The following is a 5,994-nucleotide window of genomic DNA, read 5'->3' on the forward strand; positions in this document are numbered from 1 at the left end:
CAATTATGCTGATCTCCCCCTTCAGGGGACCAGCATGTGTCTGGTCTCACGGGTCAGCAGGAAAGTGCCTCCTCTTGCCCATAGCGAGGGGATGTAGTTGGTTTCTATTTTCTTTCTTAGTGCTGCAGTAGCTAAAGTCGTGTGTCTGCAAGGTAGCCACCTTTTTACTTTTCCAGTAATGAGCAAGAGTGGTTATGGGGAGCCCCACAACCTTAAGATGCACACACCTTAAATTGACTCAAAGAGTCAATTTAGTTCTCTGGTAGAAAAGGCCTGAGTGACCAGCCATCCCCAAGGCAGAGCATTCATCTGTCGCCAGAGTACTCATCTGTCCTTGATGAAGGGTTCAAGTCTTGCCTCTCCTGTTTATAGAGAAGCAAAAGTGGCAGCAAAAGATGAGAGACTCTCCAGGCTTGTAATCCCAGCACTCGGGAGCCTGAGACACAAGGATGTGGGTTCGCGGCCAGCCTCAACTACTTAGTGAGGCCCTTTGCAACTCAGTGAGACTCTGTTTCAAGATAAAGAATAAAATCATAGGGCTGGGGGTGTAGCTTGCAGGTAGAATGCCCCTGGGTTCCATCCTTGGTACTGCAAAAAAAAAAAAGATGAGCAGCTGGGTCCCGCTGGTCCAGCTGCAGTTCAGCTTGTACAAACCACTTTAGCCAGAGGATGCAGGTCCATCTCCTCACTGCTAAACAGACAGCAGGAAAGGCTGGCATTAGAAAGAGCTTCAGAGAAACGTGTCTGTTTAGCCTCCAGGGAGACAGCAGGTCAGTATAACATCTTCTGAGCAGATGTGAACACTGGACAGGAAGAATAGGGGATAAACAGTGGGCCTGTTAAGAAGGGAAAAGCCAACTGGAATACAGATGATTCCTTCATGAAAAAGTATTGTGCTTCAGTTAGTACAGTCCGTTTCTCCCTTGGTGTTCGCCAACGAGGAGAACCTTCTTTTCTTTCCTTTTGTTAAAAAAAATTTTATTGGTACATTGTAATCAGATAGTGTCATGAATTCAGAGTGGTAGACACATGCGTGAACACGATTCATGTGTATGTGAATTGTGGCTCCCACCCCACTCCTTCCCCTTCCCCGAACAGGATATTGAAATTGGCGTTGATAATTTTGTGTGTGTGCATCGTGTCCGTCGAAGTGTTTCCATCATCAATGGTCACACCATCATGTCTCCTGAAGCATTCTGTCATCTACTGCCACACACCTCCCTACCCGAGGCTCCCTCTGTCACTACACTAAGATGTCTCCTTTGTCTGGAGTCCCTTTGGGATCCCAATTTCTCCCTAGTTTCCGCCTATGAGGGAAACCAAATGACCCTTCATCTTTTGTGACTGGCTGATCTCACCTAACATATTTTCTAATTCCATTCATTTGCCTACAAATGACATAACTTTGTTCTTCTTTATGGCCAAGTAGAATTCCACTGTGCGTCTACCCCATCATTTAATAATCCGTTCGTCTGTTGATGGACACCTAGGATGGTTCCATAATTTGGTTATTGTGAATTATGCTGCTATCAACACAGATATGCTTGTATCGCTATAATATTCCGGCTTCAATCCCTTTGGGAAGATGCCCAGAAGTGATGATTCTGGATTGCATGATGGACCCATTCCCAGTCCCCTAAGAAACCTCTACACTGATCTCCAAAGTGGCTGCAGTAATTTGCAATCCCACCAACCACGTTTAAGAGTTCCTATTTCCTCACCAGCATTTTTTTTTTGTGCGTATTTTTTGTTGATTGCTATTCTGAGAACCTTTTTTTCCCTTGAACTTAAAAATAATTCCAGCCCATCTATTGATCTATCTTGTTTATACCAATACCAGAAAGGTTTGGGAGGAAGAAAAGTCTATGGGATATACCCAGCTAGCTGGTGCAGTATTACAAAGCTTCTACTGCTGGCGTGGGAAAAGAAAGAAGAACATTGAAGGAAGACCCAAAAGGATTCCAAATCTAATTTGGAAAGTACAGCAAGACATTGGGAGAAGACGTGGTAAAAACTTGCTGAGAGAAGCTCCTGGTTGTGTCTTTTGTGGCCAGTTTGCTTGTATCAGCACGTCATCTGGAGAGCAAAACACCAGTTCGTTTTAATAACGCACTTAACTGCCTGTGTGCACATGGGAGAGCGCCATGTTGGCCAATTTAAAAAGTTCATCTCAAGTGCAGGTATAGTGAGACAGTGAGTTTTTGGACCAGATGGCGAGGCAAAAGCTGTAGTTGAACATGTTTACCGGAGGCAGTTTTAAAAAGTGTTGTGACTGAGATAACAATGATTTTGATGTCAAACCACATTTAGAAGGAAGTGATAGGTCAAGTCCCCTTCCAGTCCCTTAACAGAACCCTTCAGCTGGGACAGGAGGCCCTGAAGTGGAGCTGGAGCAGCCCCCACCCCAAGACCCTGGCTACTTAGATACCTTCACTTCCCTTTCTCAGTGTGACTCTGCTGACCTATCGCCCCTGCTCCTGTGGTTGGCAGACCTTGCCCAAGGGTGCCATAATTAAAAGGTGCCTGGTCTCACACTTCTTTGCTGCATTTTGCGTCCCTTATTTTCAGCGTTACAGGAAGCAAACCCCGTGAAGGATCCTTACAAGGACCCTGCGTTTTATTGGGAAGTTCTCCATCCTCACGCTTCATCCATGGGGTCACCAACCCCACCTCTTTAGCAGCGGTTTTGCGGATCTCATCTTGTGCAATATCTGAAACCTTTCCCAGATGAGACTATTATTCTAATTTGCCCTGGTTTGCCGTGTGTGTGTGTGTGTGTGTGTGTGTGTGTGTGTGTGTGTGTGTTTTACTGGGAACTGAACCCAGGCTCTTTTTATCTTTTATTTTGAAACAAGGTTTAACTAACTTGTGAGACTACCCATAAACCTGTAATCCTCCTGTCTCAGCCTCTCAATTACTGGAATTCCAGGCCTGTGCCATCCGGCCCAGCACCCTCACTGTTTTTCAACTGCCCCTGTCTGTGGATGTTCTTCTCTATTAGGGATAGAACCGGATATCCACTTGGTCACTCAACTCAAAAGCTATCTACTAGGGGAGTCCTGCCATGAGCCGCCCACTGCCTTAGGCACTGAAGATGCCTCAAGGTAGAAAAGCAGATGAACATTCCTGTTCCCATGGAGCTTATGCCCTAGAACTGTGTGGTCCAAACTGCTGCATGAGATGACTGAGTGTTGGAGAATTCTGGAAGCGACAAGTTTAAGTCAAAATGTGCTGTCAGTATAAACTACAGAGCAGTATTCAAGGACTTTGTCCTGAAAAAAAAGTGCAGTATGCCAATTTTTTATATCGATTGCCTATCAAAATGATAATATTTGGGATATGGAGTCAAATCATATACATATTTGCATGCACATGTGCTCTGAAATGATGCTTCTCAAACTGGACCGTGCATCAGCATCACCTGCAGGGCTTTGGATTAGCGTCCTATGGCTGCCATTGCAAATTACCACAGAACAGGTGGTAAAAATGGCAGTTCCAGGGGCCGGACATCTAGAATCAAGGTGTGGGTGGGCTAGGCTCCTCCTGGAGTCTAGAATCAAGGTGTGGGTAGCCTGGGCACCTCCTGGAGTCTAGAATTAAGGCGTGAATAGGTTGGGCTCCTTCTGGAGTCCAGAATAAAGGTGTGGGTATGCTGGGCTCCTCCCGAAGTCTAGAATCAAGGTGTGGGTGGCCTGGGTTCCTCCTAGAGTCTAGAATCAAGGCTTGGGTAGGCTGGGCTCCTCCTAGAGTCTAGAATCAAGGTGTGGGTGGCCTGGGCTCCTCCTAGAGTCTAGAATCAAGGCTTGGGTAGGCTGGGCTCCTCCCAGAGTCTAGAATCAAGGTGTGGGTAGGCTAGGCTCCTCCCAGAGTCTAGAATCAAGGCTTGGGTAGGCTGGTCTCCTCCCAGAGTCTAGAATCAAGGCTTGGGTAGGCTGGGCTCCTCCTAGAATCTAGAATCAAGGCGTGGGTAGGCTGGGCTCCTCCTAGAATCTAGAATCAAGGCTTGGGTAGGCTGGGCTCCTCCTAGAGTCTAGAATCAAGGTGTGAGTAGGCTGGGCTTCTCCCAGAGTCTAGTATCAAGGCTTGGGTAGGCTGGGATCCTCCCAGAGTCTAGAATCAAGGCTTGGGTAGGCTGGGCTCCTCCTAGAGTCTAGAATCAAGGCTTGGGTAGGCTGGGCTCCTCCCAGAGTCTAGTATCAAGGCTTGGGTAGGCTGGGTTCCTTCTAGAGTCTAGAATCAAGGCGTGGGTGCGCTGGGCTCCTCCTGGAGTCTAGAATCGAGGCTTGGGTAGGCTGGGCTCCTCCTTGAGTCTAGAATCAAGGTGTGAGTAGGCTGGGCTTCTCCCAGAGTCTAGTATCAAGGCTTGGGTAGGCTGGGATCCTCCCAGAGTCTAGAATCAAGGCTTGGGTAGGCTGGGCTCCTCCTAGAGTCTAGAATCAAGGTGTGAGTAGGCTTGGCTTCTCCCAGAGTCTAGAATAAAGGTGTGGGTAGGCTGGGCTCCTCCAAGACATCTAGAATCAAGGCGTGGGTAGGCTGGGCTCCTCCCAGAGTCTAGTATCAAGGCTTGGGTAGGCTGGGCTCCTCCCAGAGTCTAGTATCAAGGCTTAGGTAGGCTGGGCTCCTCCTAGAGTCTAGAATCAAGGTGTGAGTAGGCTGGTCTCCTCCCAGATATCTATAATCAAGGTGTGGGTAGGCTGGGCTCCTCCCAGAGTCTAGTATCAAGGCTTGGGTAGGCTGGGCTCCTCCTAGAATCTAGAATCAAGGCGTGGGTAGGCTGGGCTCCTCCTAGAATCTAGAATCAAGGTGTGGGTAGGCTGAGCTCCTCCCAGAGTCTAGAATCAAGGTGTGGGTAGGCTAGACTCCTCCCAGAGTCTAGAATCAAGGCTTGGGTAGGCTGGGCTCCTCCTAGAGTCTAGAATCAAGGCTTGGGTAGGCTGGGCTCCTCCCAGAGTCTAGTATCAAGGCTTGGGTAGGCTGGGTTCCTTCTAGAGTCTAGAATCAAGGCGTGGGTGCGCTGGGCTCCTCCTGGAGTCTAGAATCGAGGCTTGGGTAGGCTGGGCTCCTCCTAGAGTCTATAATCAGGTGTGAGTAGGTTTGGCTCCTCCCAGAGTCCAGTATCAAGGCTTGGGTAGGCTGGGCTCCTCCTAGAGTCTAGAATCAAGGTGTGAGCAGGCTGGGCTTCTCCCAGAGTCTAGTATCAAGGCTTGGGTAGGCTGGGCTCTTCCCAGAGTCTAGAATCAAGGTGTGGGTAGGCTGGGCTCCTCCCAGAGTCTAGTATCATGGCTTGGGTAGGCTGGGTTCCTCCTAGAGTCTAGAATCAAGGCGTGGGTGTGCTGGGCTCCTCCTGGAGTCTAGAATCGAGGCTTGGGTAGGCTGGGCTCCTCCTAGAGTCTAGAATCAAGGTGTGAGTAGGCTGGGCTCCTCCCAGAGTCTAGTATCAAGGCTTGGGTAGGCTGGGCTCCTCCCAGAGTCTAGAATCAAGGCTTAGGTAGGCTGGGCTCCTCCTAGAGTCTAGAATCAAGGTGTGAGTAGGCTGGGCTCCTCCCAGATATCTATAATCAAGGTGTGGGTAGGCTGGGCTCATCCCAGAGTCTAGTATCAAGGCTTGGGTAGGCTGGGCTCCTCCCAGAGTCTAGAATCAAGGCTTGGGTAGGCTGGGCTCCTCCTAGAATCTAGAATCAAGGTGTGGGTAGGCTGAGCTCCTCCCAGAGTCTAGAATCAAGGTGTGGGTAGGCTAGGCTCCTCCCAGAGTCTAGAATCAAGGCTTGGGTAGGCTGGGCTCCTCCTAGAGTCTAGAATCAAGGCTTGGGTAGGCTGGGCTCCTCCCAGAGTCTAGTATCAAGGCTTGGGTAGGCTGGGTTCCTTCTAGAGTCTAGAATCAAGGCGTGGGTGCGCTGGGCTCCTCCTGGAGTCTAGAATCAAGGCTTGGGTAGGCTGGGCTCCTCCTAGAGTCTAGAATCAAGGTGTGAGTAGGCTGGGCTTCTCCCAGAGTCT

The sequence above is a fragment of the Muscardinus avellanarius genome, assembly GCF_963383645.1.
Source record: "Muscardinus avellanarius genome assembly, chromosome: 10".
Lineage (NCBI taxonomy): Eukaryota > Metazoa > Chordata > Mammalia > Rodentia > Gliridae > Muscardinus > Muscardinus avellanarius.